Here is a 23,145-nt window from a genome sequence, read left to right on the forward strand (position 1 = left end):
GCCACCTCGCGGTAGGATGCTCCCGTCTCCAGCCGAGGCCGTTCGGTTTTCACCCCTGTGAAGTCTCCACTTGTGGCTGCTCCGTTTTTGTGACTGGTCACTGATGGTCTCTGGTGGTGCAAAACCAGCCGTGAGTGTTTCGTCCTCCGCCTCTTCCCAGCGGTGATGCAGGAGGGCTGGGTACCTCAGAGCCCCCAGCGCTGCTGTGGGGGGCACAAACAGTCTGGGGGGAGGGAAGAGCTTGTGACTGCTTAAAAACAAAAGCTCTGGCTCAAATGCCTTGAGAGGAGCACCCCACAGCCACTGGTGCTTTCCTTGCAGATCATTCTGTAATGGACTCAATTTTAATGCCTCTGCCATGGCAGAAGGCGGTAGCAGCACCTTCTGTCCGCTTCTGAGTTCTGTCCGTGTCATGAGGGGCCGGCTGGATTTACAGCTGCTGACCGCACCAGGGGAGGGGGAGGAAAGAGAGAATGTGATCTGATAATTTGAAGGAAAAAAACCCAGCCCCCCCCAAATTTACAGCCTAAGAGACTCTACAGAACACAGGTGTAGCTTTGGCTCCATTGATGCCCGCAGGCTCCACAAGGACGCCTCCCTCAGGGAGTGAGGGGTGCAGAGTGCGCACCCAGAGGGGTGGGAATGGGGTTCCCTCTGCAGACAGCAGGGACAGGCATTTGGCATCAAGGAAATCCTTGCTTGCTGTTTATTTTGCAATCCCATTGATGCCTCCTGGCCATCGAGCCACGTACTTCAGTGAAGTCTCACTCACGGCAAGTAGTGAAGCAGACCCTGCCGCGGCTGCTGGGGACCAGGGCTGCACTCCTGTGCCGTGGGCGGCTTTGCCCGGTCTGCATGGGGAACCCCGCTTAAAACCGCTCTCGGGAGCCCCATCAGCAGTGTCCCAAACCTCGTCCTGCAAGCTCCCATCACCACATGCAGCTCTGTTACCATGGCCGGGCATGGTACGTGCATCCCCCTGGCCATCTCTGAGGTGTGAGCGACTGGGCGAGCTTCTCCTCAGTTAATCCGAGAGCAGAAATATTTCCTTTTCCGTTAAAAAGCAGCAAACCGCCAATACCCGCTAACCCAGCAGCGTGATCCCAAAGGCTCAACCAGCGTTTCACAGTGGTTCAACTAAGCCACAAGACATCACCGAGCCTTCGTCCCGGCAGCAGCAAGCTGGAAGCCTCACAGGTACACTGGCTGCCCGGGAAAGTGCCCGCGTTACGAGTACGGCATCAGCGACTTCTCAGGAGCTGCCCGAAGCCACACGGGGCTCAACCTAGGCACAGAAGGAAGAAGGCACTTGACCTTCAACACTTTTTTTCCCTTTGGTTGGTGCGAAGACTCCCCACTCTTTCAGGCAATAAAGCATAGCCATTCACAATGGAAATATTGAATAAAAAGGTGTTTACTGCAGTTCACATCTGAGTTTGCTTCAAAACTAACGTTATTCTTGGGCACGGAGCTCTCGTGGGATTTCTGGCACCTCTCGCCTCCTCCCGGGCAGAAGCAGCCTGAGAAGAGCTTTAGCACTTCCTCACCCCGCTGCTCTCCAGGGGGACAACCAGGCAGATTCCTCGGGTCTCACATTCCCGCCAGCTCTGCGGGACGCAGCTCGAAGCGGCCGCTGGCAGAGGGGGAGCCTCGCGCTGTCACGCAAAGTCCTGACAGTGGCAAGGAAGTCGCAAGGGAAAAAATATTGCTGCTCCACGCCATGAAAAGTCAAGAGGCATAAATACATCTCTTGTAAAATAATACTTTGGCTTTTCTTTTGTGGAGGTATGAAGGTGTGCCTGCCTCACGTCCTTTATTTTCTATCTAAAGTAACACAGGCTAAAAAGAAGAGCTTGGCAAGGCATTAGAGCATATGGTCAAATTTTACTGAACAGCGTCAAGTGAAATATTTTCCAGAAGACACAGCAATTTATTTCAATTTTTATAAAAATCAATGTTTAATTTAAAAAAATTTACATTTTAAATTTGTCAAAATGAAATACTGAAGAGTATTACTGATAAAAAAGCAAACTGCAGTTGTTCTTCTGCGCTGGAAAAGTCAACTCAGGTAGAGCTATTTCTGGTTTTATTATCATTATTCAGTATTTTCAAGAAGCTAGAAGGTAATGAAACAAACAAAAAATCAATTATTTGCATAATCTTGCTGGCACATACTCTGAACTGGAATTACCTCATAGGCACAGAAGTCTGTACATCGGGGTTTTCAGGAGTGCAATAAAGATTCACTGTTTTTGATAAAATACTGTGTTTCGGCAATGCTGTAGGGAAGAGCCCAATCCATAGACTTTCAACCAACAAATAAGACCAGTTTGAGGCAAAAGGTCCCACTGGTGCCCTGTGCTACCCAGCCTTGTTCATTCACTCTTTCTTAAAGCATCTGGATCTGTCACTGTATTTTCCTGTGAGCAGATTTGCTGCTGCCAGTGTCTTGCCTGCCGGGGGCAGGGGGTGTCACTGGGGCCGTGTCGGGCTCCGCAGTGGGATCTGGGGTGGTTGTTCAGCCCTGGTCGGCAGCTGGCTAGGTAACACCTAGATCATGGATGGAGATGCCTAGGGCATTGGAGATGGAGGTGCTTTTGGTGGTTGAAGATGGAGGTGCCCGTGGTCATTGGAGAAGGAAATACTTAACGGTCATTGTGACAGAGGTGCCTATGGCTGTTGAAGATGGAGGCGCTGATGGCGATTGCAAACTTCTGAGCATGCTTGAGTGACCACATGGGGCTGACAGACCAGGCGGCACTGGATGGGGAACGACTTCTCCCAGAAGAGGCGCCTGAAAGCCAGGCATGGCATGGGCTGGGGTGTCTCACGTGACAACTGGAACCTGTCCCAGGAGGAGGCCTTAGGTAAGGTCACACATACAGTGGCGTAATTCCGTCTGGTTACAGCCACAAGCACTGCAGGAGTGCGGCTGGATTAGAGAGTCCTGACAAAAACCTGGATGATAAGGAGGGAGCGTTATTTCAGGAAACCTTGCTGGCCTCTGACACTCACTTTGGGTCTTTGCTGTTTGAGTCAGCCCGGACCAGGTCTCTGGCATAAAACTCAAGCCAGTTCATGCACAAAGCCTTAATCTTCTATTTTGATATTTGAAGAAGGAGACCTGGCAGTTGGACATCTCCAGGTGGCAATTCATAACCGTGAAGACACGTGGGGGAGAGAAAGGGGAAAGAACATCGGAAGGATATTCCTATTGATCATATTTACTCTGTATAGGAGGAACAGGGGCAAATCTATTCATCTGTCCAAAAGTCTCAGACCTTCCATGGGAAGTAAGAGTAATTACATTTGAAAAGGTCAGTGTGAGAGTTTAAATCCAGAATGCCAAAGAGGAGAACGCGCCGGCTGCTCTGTGACAAGGGAAAGCTCAGCCCTCACACGTGAGTTGCCAAACAAAATTGGATGTGTCATTTAGTTGAAACGACTTGATTTCCAAGAGCACACACACCAGTTTGGCCGAGGAGGGAGCCTGTGGTCCTGGGCAGCCTGAGGGGCATGATGGAGTGAGCAGGGGCGGGAGGGCAGCTATGGGCTCGGTCCCTGCTCCCTCTCACCCGCCTGCGGGGTCTCGCCCTGCAGCAGTCAAACCTGCTCTGCAGCAGAGCCTGCTGGGGACCCTCCTCGTGCCCCTTGTGCCAGCTGAGCACCAGCACCACTGGGCCACCCCAGCACGTGCTGGGGGGAGGTTTTCCCTTTCCTTTCCCCCTGGCCCTTCTCCTTTCCCTTTATATTTCTGAAAAAAATGTTGTGCGGTTTTGGTGGGGGTTTTTTTGAATACGGAAAGTAAAAAGAAAAAAGGTTTTACAACATTCACAGAAGAGAAAAAAGCCATTTACTTCTCATTTTACAATATTATTCTTTACACTAGAGCCTTGCACTGCAGCCCTTTCAGTAAATGACCAAAGTTTGGGCAGTTGGGCCACGGCTGAGCAGTGCAGGTTTGTAGGTAAGAGCCCACAGCCCCGGGTGAGGGTAAAGGCCCCGTCAGCACTGTGGAGCAGCAGCCCCTGCTCAAGTCTCCTCCCTTCCCCGGCAGAAGAAACGTGTGGTTTGCAGCTCCGCTTGGCTGTGAATGTCTGTGAGACGGCCGAGGACGTGTGGCGCAGCCTCTATGGAGGTGGGTTGCACAAAGCCATCGGGCATCCTCGCTCCTTCCCCCGCTCACCCCCTCCTCTGGAGCCGGGTGCCTCGCTTGCCTCCCACTCATCGGCCCCCACGCGCCCCTTAGCACGGCAGAGCCGCCCGCAGAAGGCGTTACCGATGTATGGCGCTTGGGTCTCCCCAGCTGCCTTCCCCTGGATATCGTCCCTGGCTGCCGGCCGCAGCCGGAGAGCGGTGAGCGTGGCAGCCCCGGTACCCTGCATGCCTCACCTTGGAGGTTTCGGCTTTTGCAGGTGTTATTTGAAACTTCACTTTTTCTTTTTTTCTTTCCTCAGAGCACCGCCAGTTCCTGAACCTGCCCAGCAGGTTTCAGGAGGTGATGCCATAAAGGCGGCGTTCCCCTACGTGCCTTCTTCCCACCACGAACTGCACGCCGAAGCGAGCTCGCAGGCAGGCGCGGGGGGCTGGGGTGCAGCACGGCAGCGCAGCACCTGCAGAAGGGGGTCACGCGTTCCAGCTGGCAGCCGGGCCGGTCCCAGGGCTGTAAATGCTCTGTCTGGAGCTGGAGCTGCACAGATGCTGCCAGCACAGCACGGCACGGCACGGCATGGCACGGCACGGCTGCTGGCTCTCCAGGGAGCCACGAGTCCCTGGAGGGCATCCGTGGTGAGGTGCTGCTGCTGAAAACTGCAGGATGACGACAGTACGCTACAGGAATTGGCTTTTAGTGTGGAAATTAATTAGTTTGTGTCTGTGGTTGCTCAAAACTCTAAGGTGAATCCGTGCCGTAGTCTGGCCAGGCCTGAGTGGCTGAGAAGAGGAGATATCAAGGACGCAAGGTCCCTGCCCGTAGTTAGCTGATGTTATTTTATCCAAATAGGGACCCACGTCATTCCAAAGAAAGATTGTCAGATACCAGAGCGGTTAACTTTTAGTTAAAATTAAAACTTTTCTTTTCTTTGTTCCTCAGGTATTTAGTGAGAACAATCCATCTTAATCCATCTTCTGGCTATCAGTGGTGCTTCTTTGTGGGCAGTGATGAAAGAGACGTTTCAAAAGACTGGTGCCCTGGGGTCCTCAGTAAGAACCGCCCCAGAACCGGATCAGAAACCGGTGAATAGCAGAGAGTTTTCCCCACTGTCAATTAAGCGGAATTTTTCATTGGACTGCAAAAGATTAAAAATAAAATCATAGCTGGAGTACAGGAGGTGGGAAGATTTGAAGCCCCAACGCTGATCGCAGAGTCGCCTTCGGTCTCTTTCAGACATGCGGGGCAGCTGGAGTGTCCCAGGGCACGGGGCTGAGCAGGGCACACGCTGCGACCGACCGACGTCGTGTCACCGGGTCTCCTGTCCGGTTCTAATCGCACACCACATCAGCTGCCACACACCTTTTGGGGAGCATTTGTTTCGGGTTTTAAAAGGCCTCCCGTGACAGAGGAGGCACGGCAGGCTCCACGCTAATCCATCCTCATGCTCAAAACCACCTTCCTCTGCTAAACCGACCTCGCCCACCTGCAGCACCCACCCGTTTGCTTTCCGTGCTTTGCCAAGGGGACTAAGGGGCCTTTTCCAAGTTCTGGGTCACGTGCAGGCGTTTACAGGTAGCGTCACGCTTTCGTTCTTTTAGCTAAACCGAGGGTCCAGAGGAGACTCCTGACACCCGTTGCTAAAACCCCGACATCTCTGACCCGCTGGCGGCTGTCCCGCATCTCCCGGCTCTGCCGCTGTCCTGCTGGGCGACCTTCCCCCAGCCCACTCCTCCGCGGGCTCTCGCTGGCACCGGTGTCGGTCACCGCTCCCGACTCAGCGGGTGAGCAAAACCGCTCGCGCTGGTGGCGGGCTGCCTTTTCTGCAGCGTTCGCAGCCCCGCGCTCCCGTGCACGTGCTGCGCGGCATCTGACCCGTCCTTGTGCTACCTGGGACCAGGCTGTGGCGCGAGCTGAGCTGTGAAGCTTTACCTGCAGAGTCGGGACAGTTTTCTTACAAGTGCAGATGGGCTGTGGCTGAGAATGAACTCACAGCAGACACTTCCTAGCAGAGTTTCAATGGGAATGGAAATGCAATGTGAGTATAGAGATGTCTCATGCACGTTCGCACTGAAATTAGTTTAGGATTCAAACAAATAGTCATATATTCTATTACTGTATTTGTACAGCTCTGATCTAGAATAATAGACTTTACTGGATAATTGCAGAGACTCTTTAACATGCAGCCTTGCATAAATTAAATGAGTCAGAGCTGCTTTGCAGGCTAACGAAGAAGCGCTGCTACAGTCGGCAGAGACGCAGGTTTCTCCAGAGGAGACCTGTGTCCCGAGCATGCTGCTTGTCCTCGCCCACCCCTCCACTGGAGAGACACTCCCTCCCACCGCCTGTGAGCCCGGGGAAATATTTTTGAGAAATCTTTTGCCCGTTTTTAATAGAAAACAAAACCCGAGAGAAACAAGCAGAAAAGATGGAAAACAAAACCCCAAACCTGAACTTTCCAAGTTAAACAAATCTCAGCTGCAGAGAACAAACATGCCAGAACAAACCCCTGTAGTTCATACTGCTGCCAAAACTGCCCTCTGCCAGGGCTTCGGCCGTGGCTCCGGTGTCCCCGCGGGCCCTTCGGCAGGTCCCGCAAGCAGCCGCGCCACGGAATCGCTGGAGCGCTTTGCTGATGCGGTGGTGGGCAAACCCACCCTTCCACCGCCCTCCCCTGCTGGCTCTCAGCCCGCCTGTCCCCCTCCCACCCCAGGGTGCCACACTGGCTGGTCCCTCCGGGACACCAGGGGTGCACCAGTGCCCACATCACCCAGCGGTGGCATGGCCCAAGGGACGGGTGGGGATGACACAGGGACTGGCAGGGGTGACACAGGGACTGGCGGGGGATCATGTCTTGTACCACATCGCAGGGGCTCTATTTTTTTTCCCTTTTCTTTTAAGAAAGTGCTTAATCATCTAAACTACTACTTTCCATGCAAAAAGATTAGTGATGCTTAATATAGAAAATATTATTTTTTCAGCATTTGTTAAATTAAAATATTCCTCTCTTATTTAAAAATATTTTTTTCGTAAAGATGGGGCAGAGTTGATAAGCAAAAAAGTTATTTTTAATCTCTGGATATGGAATGTTTTGTTGGCTCATTCCTGGTCCCCTGGCAGGCACATGCTGACACCATGGAGCGGCGAGGACACTGCGCGGAGGAGGCCGGGGGGCAGCAGGACTCGGCAGCCGCGTTCGGATGTCTGGGGATGGCTGGGGCCGACAGCCTGGCTCACCCCCTCGGGGGACACCTCAGGCCCTCCCGCTTTGCGCCCGTTCGCACCTGAGTTACTGCCTCGGGGTCAGGCTACCCGCCCTGCCAGCCAGGCGAGGGGGAATGAAATGCTCGTTTAGGTGATGCAGCACGGTGAAGCCTTCGCTCACTCAGGTGGGCAAGGGGTGCAGAGCTGAAACCAATGAGACTAAAAATACTGCAGAAAATGTACAGGCTCCATGCATACACTTTTGGATGCAGTTAAAATTTCATATATCAGCGAGGGCATTCCAGATGTCTCTTTCTGTCATATGTTAGAACTAAAATACCCCCAGCGTGCTCGATGCAGTTCAATTTAACAGGCATGTGGATTGCAGATACAGCTGCTCTCTGAAATCAGTGTAGTGTTGCTGCACGAGGTTCAAACGCTAAACCTTTGATTAACAGGCTTTAATAAGGGCAATGAAGCTGGTGAAGGGTCTGGAGAACAAGTCTAGTGAGGAGCAGCTGAGGGAACTGGGGCTGTTTAGTCTGGAGGAGGCTGAGGGGAGACCTGATCACTCACCAAAACTGCCTGGAAGGAGGTGGTGGTGAGGTGGGGTCAGTCTCTTCTCCCAAGGAACATGTGATAGGACGAGAGGAGGCGACCTCAAGTTGCGCCAGGGGAGGTTTAGATTGGATATTGGGAAAAATTTCTTCACTGAAAGGGAGCAGTCTGCCCAGGGAAGTGTTGGAGTCATCATCCCTGGAGGGGTTTAAAAGACACGTAGATGTGGCACTTAGGGACGTGGTTTACTGGTGGCCTTGGCAGCGCTGGGTTAACGGTTGGGCTCGATGATCTTAAAGGTCTTTCCCAACCTAAATGATTCTATGAAAGATTTCCAGTTCTCTTCCCTTTGTAAACAAATTAGAGCTGAGAAAGTGCAGCAGTGTCCACGTTTCCCTAAACAAATGATCTGTACTTAGACACGGTAGAGTGAACAGTAAATATATAACAATACTTATTTCTTCTCTGTTATATTTACTTACCCAGCTTTGTTTAAGGAAATCGATGCTTGGAGATGATGCTGGTAATGATGATAAAAAAGTGTGCCAGATACTCCTCATTACAAAACCTCATTTTAGCTGCTAATAACTTTGCCAAGGTTTCCAAATCAGGCTCTTCCCTCAGGCTGATGATTTTGGGACGGCTTAAGAAAAAATATCTCCTGGCAAGTTTTTGTTGTTTGTTTGTTCCCCCTCCCTGTCAGGGAGGATGACTGAAGAAAACTGATGCGAAATGATGCCACGGGGTCCTACAGTCCCAGTGCATCCAGCTGAAAGTGGCCCTGGAGGTCCCCTAGCCCCTTTCCAGCCTCTGACAGGATTAGATGCACTGGCAGAGCCATCTCGGACAGCTCTTTTCACAGCAGCTATTGGGGCCACCAGCAACCTCCTGGGCCCCGGATGAGCAGGCAGCAAGGAGCCCCTTCACCTCCCCTTCTCCTGGCAGCACCCTCAGCGCCTCCACTCCCACCCATGTGGCTCGCCCCAGTGCACCCAGGGCTGCCTGGCACTGGGGGCAAGCAGGACCCAGCCAGCTCAGTCAGTGAGGGTGACCTTGGACAGTGAAAATGCCTTGCACCGTGTCTTCTGCAGCGAGGTGTTCAGTGGAGGATGGGGATGGAGCTGAGGCCCACAGGGCAGCCCCTATCCTCTGTCCCTGCCCCTCAGTGGCCTTTCTGCTTGGCAGAAGAGTTGTCTTGGAGGGAGTTTTCTTTGCACAGACGTCATCATTTTATTTTACTTGCCGAGGTGTTATGGGAAAGGGAATTTCTGGCTCAAACGCACCTTGAAGGGCTTCAAAGCATGGCGATGCTGGGCAGCCGCTGGCTCTGGCCACCGGTGTCAGCAGCTCCCACGCGGCAGGAGATGAGGGTGCGGACTCTGACCTGCCGAGTCCGGGTCTGGCACCTTCTCTGTCACTGTCAGCCAAGGGAATGGAAATTTTCAGCTCCTTCTGAATAATCTCATAGTCCTGTTCCTTCTCTTGCTTAATCACCATTTTTTAGTGAATTACCATCTCTGTTATACTGTGGAAAAAACATTTTTCCTACCTTGCTACCACTGTGTCTCATTGCTCCTTCCACTGTTTTTCTCATTCTATTTTTAATCAGGACAACCTTTGGTTTCATTGTTATGCAGATAACATGCAAGCGTCTGACTGTTTCTTCAAGTTCTCTGAAAATAATTTCCACTGCTGATTGGTGTTTTCTAATACTATGCATAATAGAGTCTTTCCGAAATAAACAGCTCTCCTTGATTTCTTTATCGAGGGTCTGTAATTTTACTTTCCTTCACATGTCTATGACTCCTGATGAGAAAGTTCAGGCTGCAGCGTTCCCTGTGCCTGCTGGGAATGCTGATTCCCCTGCATTCCCCAGTCCTGCCCCGTGCACCCCCCCGGCCACACCGGCACGTCTGCCACCTGCACCTCCGCTGCATCTGGGAGCTCACTGCTTTGGAAGTTAAATGACTGAAATGGCTCTAGTAAATCCTAGAAATAACATAAGTCACGCTGCATGAAAGGGCATGAACAGAATGACATCCGCACTCGTAGCCTCTGTAATTAATTGTTATCACTTGCTCTCCTCTCGTGTCAGAATTCTCTTGAAGTTCTGCTCCATGCAGGCTCAGGCGATTCAATCAGCTTAGTGAGTAATTTGTAATGTTATCTAATTGAATGTACATCTGGGGGGAAAACTGATGGGAAAAATGGTCTCTTTCGTGGTTGTTTGTAAGCTCAACAGCCAGCCCAGCCCTCTCCAAAGCCTGCACTCTCCTCCCCTTAGAAAAAGACCTTTTCATCAGTGCACTGTCAATACAAGTTTTCAAGCGCTTTCTCCAAGAAACATGTTTCTGTGCCTGTATTTTAAAGAGCTTTTAACTCTCCAAACAATTCTACCATCAGTCTATTGGGTCCTTGCCTCATCGACAGCAGCCGTTCGCTGTGACAACCATTGAGGGGGGATGCTTGCTCCGGCGGGTGTCGTTTGGAGGTGCTCTGGGTGAGTACTTGACGGGTCTGGCACCTGTGGGTGCAGCCGTGCTGGGCCTGCGGGCCGTCCTGCTGGGTCTGCACCGATGGGGATGCTCGTGCCCAGCCGTGCTCCCGGCCCACATTCTGCACGGGCTCTGTCGCTGCTCCTTCGGTGCTTTGCTCACTTCTCCAACGTTTTTCTAGCCAGGCTGACGGAATATTTTCCACTTCACCACTCTGGATCTCTCCCTGCTTCCACATCCATGTTTCTTAACCTTATTTGTGGTGCAAATGCTTCAAGGCAAGGCAAGACTTGTCGCTCTGTCTGGGTCTGTCAGTACCTTGCACAACGGTGCCCGGAGACGAGCTAGGAGGTGCCTTGAAAAAACATTGCTTATGATGACTCTTCTCCATCTGTTCCAGAGCTTAAAGACTAAAAGAGCCAAAAGACCAGACAACTACAGCCTGTCACCCACTCCAGTCTCAGTCCAAGCTGCACAGTTGTACTTGGTTATACAGCCAACGGTGAATTATCTGGGAATATCCCCACAAGGCAGGATAACTTTTTCCTGATTCTTCATAGATTAAACAGAGCTTGCTGTAGGACCCTGCCCTGCTCACTGCTCATGGAGGGATTGCTCTGTGTGCCCAGAGCTCTCACCCCTGCAGAGTGCACAGGAGAAAAGAACAAAGGAGCGAGACCAGCACTGCTTGGATGAGGCACGTGCAACGGAGATTCACGTCATGAACTAGATCTTGACCAGAGAGCCATTGCCTTGCTGAGGGATGCAATGCACGGAGCCAGGCGCTGGCAACCCCCGCTGCCGACAGGACACTCGTGCCCTTGCTCCTCACGGCGACCACGTGAAACGCTTCTAGTACCCACGAAAGAAATGGAGGTGGCAGAAACCAAAGGGAGAGGCAAAAAGGCTCGCTCAAGCCTGCAGCCTTTGACTAGCTTCCCCTGCAAGGGCTTCGTGGAGAAGCGTCAGCCTTAGCTCGGCAGCAGAGCTTCTCTCCTCTGTGGTGCCAGCCACCCAGCAGATGAAGGCCCTTTGCAATGACGGGGAAAAAGATCTACATGGAGATGAGAAAGGAGAGAAGCGTCAAGTTTGATTCAGTTTGCAGAGTGATCTGTGAGACAAGCCCTCTCCTAAAAGTGCCGCTGCAGGTTGCACACGAATCGCACGCACGCTGGCACCCAGGCTGTGCTGCAAGCACTTCCCCGGAGCAGCTCCTGACACGAGACGTTCCTGGCTGTGCTCCCCGCGCCAGCCATAGCCGTCCTGGCACCTCTGCCAGCGGCACGCCGGTGAGCGGCACAGCTCTGCAGCAGCTGGGCTGGTCTGCCCCGGTGCTGCTCGGTGTGCGTGGGTCCCGGCAGGGAAATGATTATCCCCTTCCCCGTCAGGTGAGAGGCCCTGACCCCTTTCATCTCATGCCTGCTGCTGTTCCGGGGTTACCCGGAGGCAGCACCGGCTGTGAAGGGACACGTCCAGCCACAGTCGCTGCTGGTCGGGACAGGTGATGTCTGCAAATACCCGGCGCTGCTCAGGCAAAGCGCAGAGGAGCTGGTGGGACAGTGGGGATCTGTCCCCGAGCAGCGAGCTGGCGGGGAAGCTCACGGGGCAGCTCTGCACCCCATCTGCCCTTGGCAAGAAAGACCCTTCTCACACGGTCTCTGTAGCATATTTGGTGAGCACGAGTTTAGTCCCTTACCTGTAAAACACAGTTAGTATGTCCATACGTGTGTGCAGACCGGTGCGCACGTGTGTGCATTACCTGTGCGCGCCTGCTTTATAAGGGAAAAGAAAAAGAAAGCAAAGGGAGATGGGAGCGTTGAAAACCCGCAGATTTCTGTGGCTTGCAGCACCGCTCTTGCAGCTGCTCAGCCGAGGCAAGCTGCACTTACAGAAAACATGATTTGTGACTGAGGTAGAAGGTACTTGGAGAGAAAGCGTGGTTGGAGATAGTGCCTGGTGCAGACAACGGCGGAGTGTCACAGGTTTGAACCTTCTCTCTCTCCTCCTGCCCAAAGCCCCCCAGAGCAGCGGTTCCCGGGGGAAGGCTGCGTTCACGGCCGAGGGGAGTACCGACCTCAGTGCTTTATCCAAGAGCCAGTCTTCCGACGGGTTTCTCTGTGGAAAACCGGTGAAACAAACCCTTCCTAAGCCCGTGGTCAGGCCTCTGATGTCGGATCAAACCTCCCTTAAGAGAAGGCAGGGTGGAGGGGACGGCTGGCCCAGAGGGGCTACCTGGGGTGGCCAGGGGTCCTGGCTGGGTGGGCTGCTGGGCCCCAGCTGGCACCGGCGGGACGCTGGGGGCCACGGGTGGTGTCCGTGCTTCCTCGCTGCTGCCCCCGCCCTCTCGGTTTGGGTTGGGCAAAGACTTTCGAAAATTCAGGTGAGTTTCGACTGTTTTGATCTAAACAAAGTGTGGTCAAGGAAGCGAGATCTGGAAAAGACAGAATTGTTCTTCTGCTGTCTCAGAATGAAGTTTTTTTTGTTCAAAATTATTAAACCTTGCTAAACAGACATTTTAAAAAAAGATTTAATGTTCAACAGAGTTTCCATTCTGATTGAGCCAGACTGTCTGAACCAAACCCAAGCTGTTTGGAATTACCGTTTGAGCACAACGGCGTGGATGAAAGAAGTGGCTCCTTGGCCCGTATTCAGTCTGTTGCTTTCTCTCCAAATCATGGAAAACATGTCAAAAAAAGCGAAGTGAAATCTATTACAGGAAAGGGATCTTACACCTGAACAGGCACATTAATTTACTTTCTTTTCAATAGCTCAGCTGTCTTATCTATCTCAGCCATTCAGTCTTCTTTAATTGACTGAAAAATGTTAATTCTTTTTCTCTTGCTCTGTCATATTTTATAATCCTGGAAACAAAAAAATCTAGCTACCCTGATGTTAAATAAAAACTTTTGCAAGTTCGGCTGCATTTCAATTTCAAACACAACAGAAAAACAGACTGAGTTGCATGATGAATATCTTTGGGCCACAATTGTTTTATTAAGATGCATAAAGCGAAAATTTATGAGAATAATGCAGCAAATTGCTAAAGACAGAAATGAAAAATTGTTTCATTTTCACAAAAAGCCTATGTTGAAATTCGTTATCAACAAAAATGAAGGCCAACACTTTCAACCTTTTAACCAAAATCTTTCAAGTTTCCTAATTCTTTTATCATAATTAGACATTTTGAATTTTAAATTTAAATTTATTTTTACTTTTTCCGCATAAAATAAAAAATACTCATTTTATGAAAAAAATTTCAAAACTCTCTAAAACATGTTCATATACATGAGCATATAAATGACCTATACAAGGCATGTAACACATCTATATATGACTAGTTTAATGCTGTTGGCCTTCTTGGCCACCTGAAGCCTGTACTTCTGTAGAACGAAAGGCTCCTTGATGCACTGGAATTTCTGAAATACGTGATTTCTAAAAGCATATTCTTCAACTTTTCAACAGCTAAAACCTCTCCACCTCTTCCAACTGCGAAACTCCTTAATCCAAGCTGTCTTTGAAGAGCTTGGTGAATCCGAGTGGGGAAAATGGAAGTGGTTCTGCTGCCTGTGGTGCCCACCCCTGCGTGGCAGAGGGTTTGGAAGAGAACAAAAGGAGTTGCGGCGCTTTCGCCCCATGCGCTTTGCTGTTGGTGTCCGTGGGGGCTGTCTCCAGGGGAGAGGAACTCGTTCTGCCAGCCAGGACGCTATTCTGCCAGGGTCACACTTTGCACCGATCCAGCTGGCGGATTAGGCCGTTACAGTGTTGGCAGTTTACATTTTCAGGTGAAGTCATATCCCTAAAATCAGCAGAAACAAAGAATCCGGAGCAAAATGTGTTTTCCTTTCTGCTCATGAAATATCAGGGGATACCAGCTACTGAGAAATAAGGCCGATGCATTTGCATTGCAGTTTGTCGTGTTTTGCTGGAGGAAAGCAGTGTGCTGCATCAAAATGCTCTCTCTGCTTCCCCCCCGCTTTGCCTTGTTAGGATCCATCAAAAATGAGGTTTTGAGGAAACCAGTGTTTTATTAGAAGCTGAATGTGTGATGATAAAAATATAATGAATTAAGCAAATTTCATGGCAAAAACTCCACCACCTGACAGAACTCTCTTATATCCGAGAACCATCTCCTGCTGAGATCCATGTATAAAAATCAGTGTTTTATTAATACATTTATGTCTACAGAAAAGAGGTGCAGGAAACCAGACAATCCCTGCCTGAAATGACAAGTACTTGTGCACTTGTGTGGCACTTCAGGAAAGCTGCATGTCTGAGACAGAGCCGCTGCGCTTCTGGGAAGCAGGGTGATCGCCCTGCACGGTGCTCACTAGTGGTGAGGAGAAGGGGTCGGCAGGGAGATGACAGCATTTGTAGGTGACACACAGTCAACACTAAAGAAGACCTTGAGGACACCACAAAAAGCAGGTTCATGGGCAGGGGGAGGGCTGGTGAACGCTGGCACCAAGGAGCGCAGAGCCAAGCGTGCTGCCCAGAATAACTTGGTGCTGGGATCTGGGTTAAACACTGTCCCTCCGAACCCACAAAGACACGAGGGCTCAGAAAGACGAAAAGCAGACTGAGTGGTGAGCTCCTGCTCGGCCATCACAGGGGCAGGTACAGCAGGTCCGTGCCGCCCCGCACCCCTCACCCCTGCACGGTGTGGGGGGAATCATGCTCGTAGCCCTTGCAGATGCCTCCCTCAGCTGCAGTGATGATGAGATGCTAACGCGGGCAAAATCGCATGACCACATGTCAAAGTAAGCTGGGATCACAAGCACAGACACTTCAATGAGCAGAATAACTGCAAATGGTTATTCTGTGCCGTCCTGTTTTTAAGCTTCCAGCTCATCAGCAAGACTGCAAGAGAGATTTCACGTTCAGGCTCAGCAGTTTTTCAAGAAAGAGAAAGAAGTAAACTTTGTATAAAACATAAAAGCGCATTTCAAATAGCGTGGCGAGGGTTAGGTGAGTAGGGCATCCTTCTCTGAATCAAATGCTGAGTGAAATGTGTTAAGGAGACGCTGATTGTTCAGAAAGGTGCAGGGATGGCGCGGAGTGACTCGTGCACGCTCTTGGGAGGGTATGGGGAGGGACTGGGGTGGCAGCATTTGAAGGGGTCGTTAAGAGAAGGTGTGATAAAAAGGTAAATCAGCTGCTCCGTGTCCCCCTGCCTGTCCCCTCTGCGGGCCAGGGATGGTGTCCAGCAGCACTGCAGGGAAAGGTGGCAGGAGCAGGGAGATAAACCCACGTGCCCCAGGGCTCGGCCAGCCTCTCGTCAGTGGCAGGGATCTCCCGCGTGGCTGTGAGGTTTCTTCCACATCTGTCTGCGGAAGAGGGAGTTGGCCACTGCTGCAGTCCAGAACCTGGGGTGAGCAAGTGGCAGATCCTGACCGGTAGCATGGTCTAAAAATTTAGCTGTACTTCATACAGGCTACAAATGCTTAATTTTCCTGAATCAGTGCATGTCTCTCTGCATTTACATTTAAAACATTTTCTTCCAATTTAGATATATGTGGGCATATACACTGCACAATCTGGAAGTGCAGTTATAAAAATGATATATTCTATAAAAATTATACTTCTGTAATGATGGAAGATGTCAGAGCGCACACACACGTACATACAGTGCATACAACGTGTGTATGTGCACACGTACTCGCACGCAGCCTCCCTACCTGCTGCTTCCTCTGAACCATGTCTGTAACTCAAAATAAGCTGCTGTGCCAGTGACCCAATGCCCCGGCTGCGATTCCAGCTAAAGGTGCACCCAAGAGGAAGGAACATTTTAGAGTCTCGTTATTTCCTAATCCTCATGAAGGCAAACCATGGTTTGGGGCATGTTAGCTCAGAATTGTCCTCCAGGAGGTTACTGCCAGGCTGAACATCACCCAGCCAGATTTGGCACGAAGTGTGTGCAGGGACACGTGTGCAGGGACACGTGGGCACGGGTCTGGGGATGGGGGCAAGAGGGGATGCTCCCAGGAAGGATGCCTGGCCCCGGTGGGATGTGCTCAGGACCGTCGTCCCCACAGCAGCTCCTGATTTTGGCCACTGTAGTTTACATCCGTTGTTAGGTATCCCCAGCTTTACAGACTTGTCTTCTGGACAAGAAAAGCAGTTCAGAGTCCTGTCCAAGGGTGCGGAGGCAGGCTCGAAATTGTTTCTTCATGGCCAAAATGTAAATAATTCACACTTCTGCTGCTGGTTAAGGAACCACAGTTTAGGAGTCTGGACTGTTGCTGCCTTCTGGTTGTGCTTGTAGTTTTGGTTGGTTTTTTGCCACTCGTGCACTTGTCAGAAGACACCACATTTCCAGACGGGAACTTGGCGCGTGTGTGCACACGCTGGTGCAGTCCTGTTACAAGGCAGTTCAGCAGCAGAGGTTTTGTGACCCACCCCCACCCTAAGGACAGAAGTATCTGTATTTCAGCCCGGTCAGAAGCTTCCTAATCCTTCATTGTTAAGTAAAATTCCAAACTTGTCTGAAACACAAATAGTGAGTGCATTGTGTTTCAAATACAAAGGACAAGGTCTGCAGAGCAGGAATTTTCAAATTTCTTGTAAACCAGGAATCACGCTGTCTCTTCAGTAGCCTGCTAATTATTTTGTCTGAGAAAGATTTGGCTCCTTTTGAACATGCCTTGAAGGCATTTCACTTCCCTGCGTGCTCTGCTGCTTTCGTGCCACGTGCTGGAGAGAAGGGAGTCCGTCCATCTGCCGGCTCCCCAGCGAGCGAAGCCACACCGGGCTGCCGGCGGCCGCGCAGGCTGCTGCCAGGTGTGCGCTGCTCTTGGTGAGTGCCACACCAGTCCTTACTGGGGACAAACGGGGAGGCCGTACTGGACACCTCCCGGGGTGCCGTTGGTGACGGGCGGCGGGCGGTGGAGGCGTGGCGGTGGCAGGTCCCTGCTGTGCCCGGCAGCGGGGTGGCACGGTCCCCGTCTGTGGTGACACCAACGGCAGCCGCAGGAGGAGAGCGGGCAGACCGCACCGGGCTGCTCCTTCGGCGCTGGCAGCCTCCTTGCTGCAGTACTTAGTCAGTATTTACTGCTGTGCTTCTCTTACCTTTAAATTAACTCTTATAATGTGCCTTCAGGACTAATGAACTTGATACATAAAGCCCATGCGCTAGAGATGGTGCCATTCGTTTTCTGATGTTCCCCGCATAAAGTGATTGTCAGCTCCTGAAGCCTGGCAGTACAAACGCTGATATGAATCCCTCGCTGTAATTATATTCCCCCAGACTTCCTTTTCATCGCTAATACAGCCATCTCTTCCCCTTTCTGCCTTAATAAGGTTGTTTGCCTCCTTGGCAAGGACACTGTCATCCATATTTTGGTGCCACATTCTGTGCCTCTTGGTTTCTCTCTTCAATTTTAAGATAAATTATCTAGCCTTTGCAGGGCTGTCATCAGCATGTTTTTGAAGAACTGCATTATCAAACAGTATAAGGCTTGCAGTGGGGCACCCTAACCTAAAAAGACATGTTTATCTTTATTATCACACTCCTATCTCTTCATTAACTTTCAGATATCTTCATGTTCCAAGGGTAGCTGTTGTCACATCTTGTGAGCAATAGTATTAATCTTCCCTTGTGCCTCTGCCCGGGATCGCTCTGCCCTATGGCTTCCTTTGAGGTTTCCCGTTATTTTTGTAATCAGGTCAATATTACAGTTCTGCATAAACAAACAAGTAATGTTTGTTATGCATCCTTATGAATTTATTATGATGGAAATTCTTCTCCTTTATATGCACAGTTATTCCCTGACCTATTATTCCACATTTCTGATGTATAGAAGGAAGAGTATGAGAGGTTGTACATAATTTAATCTCTTCTCTCATCACATTAACATTCACCTCTTACTGAGAAAAGTCCAACTCACTTTTGATGGCGATGGCATTACGACAACCTGGCAGGGCCACCTACACTGGCGGTGACTTGCCAAAGGGAAGGCAGCTTTGTTGCTGGGAGTGAGATGTGCCTCTTGGTCTTCCTCTGCTGCCGCAGGGTGGTGGGAGCCGTGTGGGGACGCTCCTGCGCATGTTTTTGGCCCAGGCTGCACGTCCTACCCTGCAGAACCACCGTGGGCGTCGCAGGAGTGACGTAGGGGGCTGCTGTAGGAAAAAGAAAAATTCTTCCTTGTTTAAAAGGTAATGATCTTCCATGTTTTTGCTGGGATGGGAAAGTATGAATGAAACAGTAGATAATGGTGCAACTTCTCTAACGTACTGGGATTGCTGCCTCTGCCCTGGATCTCACTGAACAACATGACCATCTGGCCAGCGCAGCTTCTCCAACACCATCAACCTCTCCTCTCCAACACTGCTCTTCAATCCTGGTCCTGTTCTGCCTTCCTTTTCACAGCAAACCGTGGTCCTGCAACCCAGATTGACTTTCCTGGAAAGAAAGCAAACGATAAAAATGTGGCATGGGTGCAAAGGCAGGGAAGAGCGTGGCATGCTCTGGAGAAGAGACTCCAGGGTAAATGGCATTAGCCACACTGCTTTCACAGGCAAAAAAAGGCTGAAATTATGAAGGCTGGCAGGCGGCTTGTGCTTGGGCAGGCGAATGGCCAAAGCCCAGCTCTCCAGCTCTCTGTCAGAAGCCTGCTGCTTTCCAGCTGCCACCGGGGTGGGCTGATTGTAAATATTGGTGACACCTGCAGTAAACAAAATCGGCACATCCCGAGTCCTCCAGTCGGTAGAGAGACACGAGACAGGAGCAGCAGCTGGGAGGCTGATCGCGCAGACTGGGCAGCCCCGGGGCGCAGGGGGCTGGGGAGAAGAGGCATCGCCCTGGAGCAGCAGGGTGTGATGCTGGGGGGGGAGCGAGAGGGTGAGACATGTGAGCGAGGGAAAATCTCTGATCTCCCCAGGCCCAAAATCATCCCCAGCTTCCAGACCCAGGGCAGGGTGCTGCTCCTCGGTCCTGCCTGCACACTCTGGACTACCGCAGAGACGAGCACGGCAGAAAACAGCAGCGGGCTTTCTGCCCTCCGTGCCGCCCATCTCCAGATAACCTCTACCCCATCCCTCATCTGGGGCCAGGTCTCAGGCCTGTCCTCAGGGGCTTATCTGTGAAAGGAGGAAGATTAAGGTTCCCTGTTGATTCCTTCTGGAGCCAGACACGCTGAGCAGTTGTTAAACGGCTGCTGCGGTGCTGGAGCTGTTCGCAGGGCTCACAGGGCTGCTCCGTGCATGCAGAGGACGTGAAACGCTGCATCCACACCAGCATTTTTTCTCAGAAAGGAGTGAGGTTTTGAAGCAACTTCCCTGTTTGACCCCATTTAGGAAGCATGGTTTAGTTTGTAGGGAAGTGTTGGCTCATGCAAACCAGAAATTGAACCAGAAGAACAGTTCCAGATGTGTATCAAATGCTCTCCAGTCCCCAACAGGTACAAGGGCCCAAGGCAATGGCTGCTCCTTCAGAGAGCTGCAGGCCATGTCTGTGCTGGGGATGCTGTAGACAAACTAAATTAACTAAGCCAAACCAAACCAAACCAAACCAAACCACACCTAAAAGGTGGACACTCCCAGGTCACAGACTGTGTAGAGAGGTGTCTCTCAGCTCCCCCTGGTTTGGCTCAATGATGCATTTCTTTTGCACTAAACAACGTGCTAAAGTAGATGCAGATAATATGGGAATATCTGGGATAAGATCCGTGCCAGCTTGTCAGTGTTGGGGGCCCAAGTGAGAGCCACCTGTGCTCATGTCTCATTTCTGGAGCTCCAGGATCTTCCAGCCATTCTTCCCCACTGTTTGCTACTGCCAGCTGGACTCCAAAGCCAGACAGAATCCAAGTCATTCCCAGAGTGAAGCTGCTCTCTCTCCACAGCGACCACCTGCTTCTGAAAGTATATCATTTTACTGCCCAGAACATCAAGCTTTTCCCGAGTGCTCCACACGAGCCTGCCCACTTCCCTGTGCCCTAAATTCACATCCTTTTCCAATTCCATCAGCACGTGTAATGAGAAGATGGCACCGTTCCTGTAGGATAACAGAAGACAAACGTGGAGCTGCGCGACCGGAACAGTTAGGGCTTTTTTGTTTTGTTTTCAAAAACGTACTTCTCTCTTTTTTTTCCAAATCAGACAACCCAGCGTTGTTCATGCTCTTATCCATGCCCTGAGCAGGATGAGTCAGTGCTTCAGACACGCGGGTGTACGCTGGTATCTGCATCACATCTCTGACAGCTCCCGCAGGTATGTGCCTGGGTTTTATGTCCTCAGTGAGCACTGAGCAAACAGGCTGCGTGGGGGACATTTTTATTTTTCTGTATCTTTAAACCACCAAACTGAGTCATAATTTCCATCACTGCCCTTTTGGAGTCATCCAAAATAAGGGTGTTTTTTTTTTTTTTCCAAGCAAGGATTAATCTAGAGAGAACACAAGAGTGGATTTTCAAAACAGCAATTTCCAGGGGGCATGTATTACATCTGCCCGCAGTGTTGTATTAGAAAAGACGAATTCGGTGTAAGAGAAGGTACAACACTATTATCCTTTATCTACTTTATCACATGAACTCTCTCTGTATTGTGGAGACCTGGAATTTTAAACCAATATTTTATTATTTTTTTTAAATTATATAAGGAGGGTCTGGACAATGCTGTTAGTTGTATGGTTTTGTTTTAGGCAGACTTGTGAGGAGCAGGGAGTTGGACTCGATGATCCTTACGGGTCCCTTCCAACTTGAACTATTCTACAATTCTATGAATAAAAAGTGTTTGCCAGGCAACATGACTTTCAGACATCGTGCTCCCACAGTAAGTTCTCAATCTTGACCCATCCACATCTCAGGTATAGGAAGAACTTGCCTTCACGAAGCCTAAGATGGGTCCTCCTGCTGAGCAGGGAACGTCTGGAGAGTGTCTGCGGGGCTGGACGATCCGAGCAGTGAAAGGCAGTGTTAAAACCTTGCCAGGGGAGCGCTTACATGGTCCTTGCATGTACCGTTGTGGAAGCCCCACAGGTCACGCTGCCCCCAGCGGGGTGGTTGTCACCTCCAAGCTGGCCACAATGCCCACCAGGACCCCCTGTCCCCCCCTTAGCCAGGGGCTTCCTGCAGCTTGGGATCGGTGCGGGGTGCCGGAAGGTCTCTCTCAGGGGCCTCCTGGGGTCTTCCCACGACTAATGGAGGTCACCTGAAATCAAGAGGAGCCACAAACCAGTGGCTGGGGCGTTCATTGTCCCTGGTCGTGAGGTCTATCCGCAGTCTCTTATTAATGGAAGTACACAACCCTGGTCTGCCTGGAGCATCGTCTGCAGCCACGCGCTGCAGGAGGCAGGAAGGGCTGTCACAGCCACAGAAAATCATCTCCTCGCGTTTCCTCCTGCTCTGCCTGCCCTCTGCTTTCCTTCTGCGCTGTTCTTGTTCATCCTCTCTACTACACGTGTCCCTGGTTCTGTGGCCGAATGAGCATATCTCGGAGAAGCCTAAAATAACTGTGCATCATTAGGATCTTGTTATGCTGACTGCAGTTTCTGGAATAATTTCCAGAATCCACTATAGAAGACAACTTTATAAATAAATTAAAAAGTGAGACTATGGCCTCTGTTAGAGTGTGCGTTGATGGCAGCTCTGCGGAGGAGAGCAGCTCCTTCTGGAAGATGGCAGGTGCAGAAACCGCCACGTGAAGCACCAGTGGGGCCGCAGGGCCAGCCATGCCGGGGCAGGCTGGGCTTTTCCTTCCCCAGACCTTGCAAAGCTCCTCGGGTCGCTGGTGGGTGTGGAACATTGCTCGGGTGGTTTTTGGCTAGACTGCGCAGAGACCAAACCTCGCTCTGCTCTGAGGTTTGCTTTGAGACAGAAACATCAATTAAAGGTTTGGTACTGAAATTTCTCAGTGTAATGGAGTGGTTGTAAAGGCAAGAAAGAAGAGAAAGAGGTGGCTGGGAACAGCCCCCTTCGTGTCCCATGGAGGGAAAAAGACTTTTTAAACTCGCAGTACTTGTGTTCAGGCGGAATAGTCACTTTTGTGTTGGCTCTTGAAACCTGGATTTGGCACAGACAGCTCTGGATGTACTTGCGGGCTTGGAGCCGGGATCCTCTGGGCAGGAGCAGCACGGAGCCTGCGTGACAGCCCGGGGAGCCAGCCCAGCTCCGAGGGGAGTGCAGCGGGAGCAGGGGTGCTCACCCTCACACGCAGACCCAGCTGCCCAGCGGGGAAGTGGGAGTTCCACACAGTTTGATGTGTGTGTTCCCTTCACCCCAGCCACGACAAAACATTGTGTGACTGCTTCCAAGCATGTGCAAGTACAACATGCTCACAGACATCGCTTCTTGTTCCAGTCTCTGCTCTGAGTTTGCCAATAGAGTTGAAGAAAAGGCAGTTAAGGAAATATGCAAAAAAAGAAATGATGATGAGTGAAACTTTTTTTCATAATTAAAGCATGACATGAAAATGTGAAATGTCAAAAGGATCAGCTTCAAAGTTGTATGAAATGAAACCCGCACTTTGATTTGAATATTACTTTATGAAGAAAGACATAAGGAAAAGAGTTTTCTGTGTAAATATTAGAATTACAAATCACAACTTTCATGATTAAAATCATACTTTGAATAGTAAAAAATGTCATACAACTTTCGGCAGAAAAGATGGATTTTTCTTGTTGCATCATGACATTGCCAAGTGGCACATGGGGCTGCAGGCTGCCTCCTCGGTCCCACACCTTCCCTCTGGCCAGAGGCACAGCCGGCGAGCCTTTGCCCGCTGAACCCCTCCTGCACGGAGGGATGC

The sequence above is a fragment of the Leptosomus discolor genome, chromosome 3, assembly GCF_034619465.1.
Source record: "Leptosomus discolor isolate bLepDis1 chromosome 3, bLepDis1.hap2, whole genome shotgun sequence".
Lineage (NCBI taxonomy): Eukaryota > Metazoa > Chordata > Aves > Leptosomiformes > Leptosomidae > Leptosomus > Leptosomus discolor.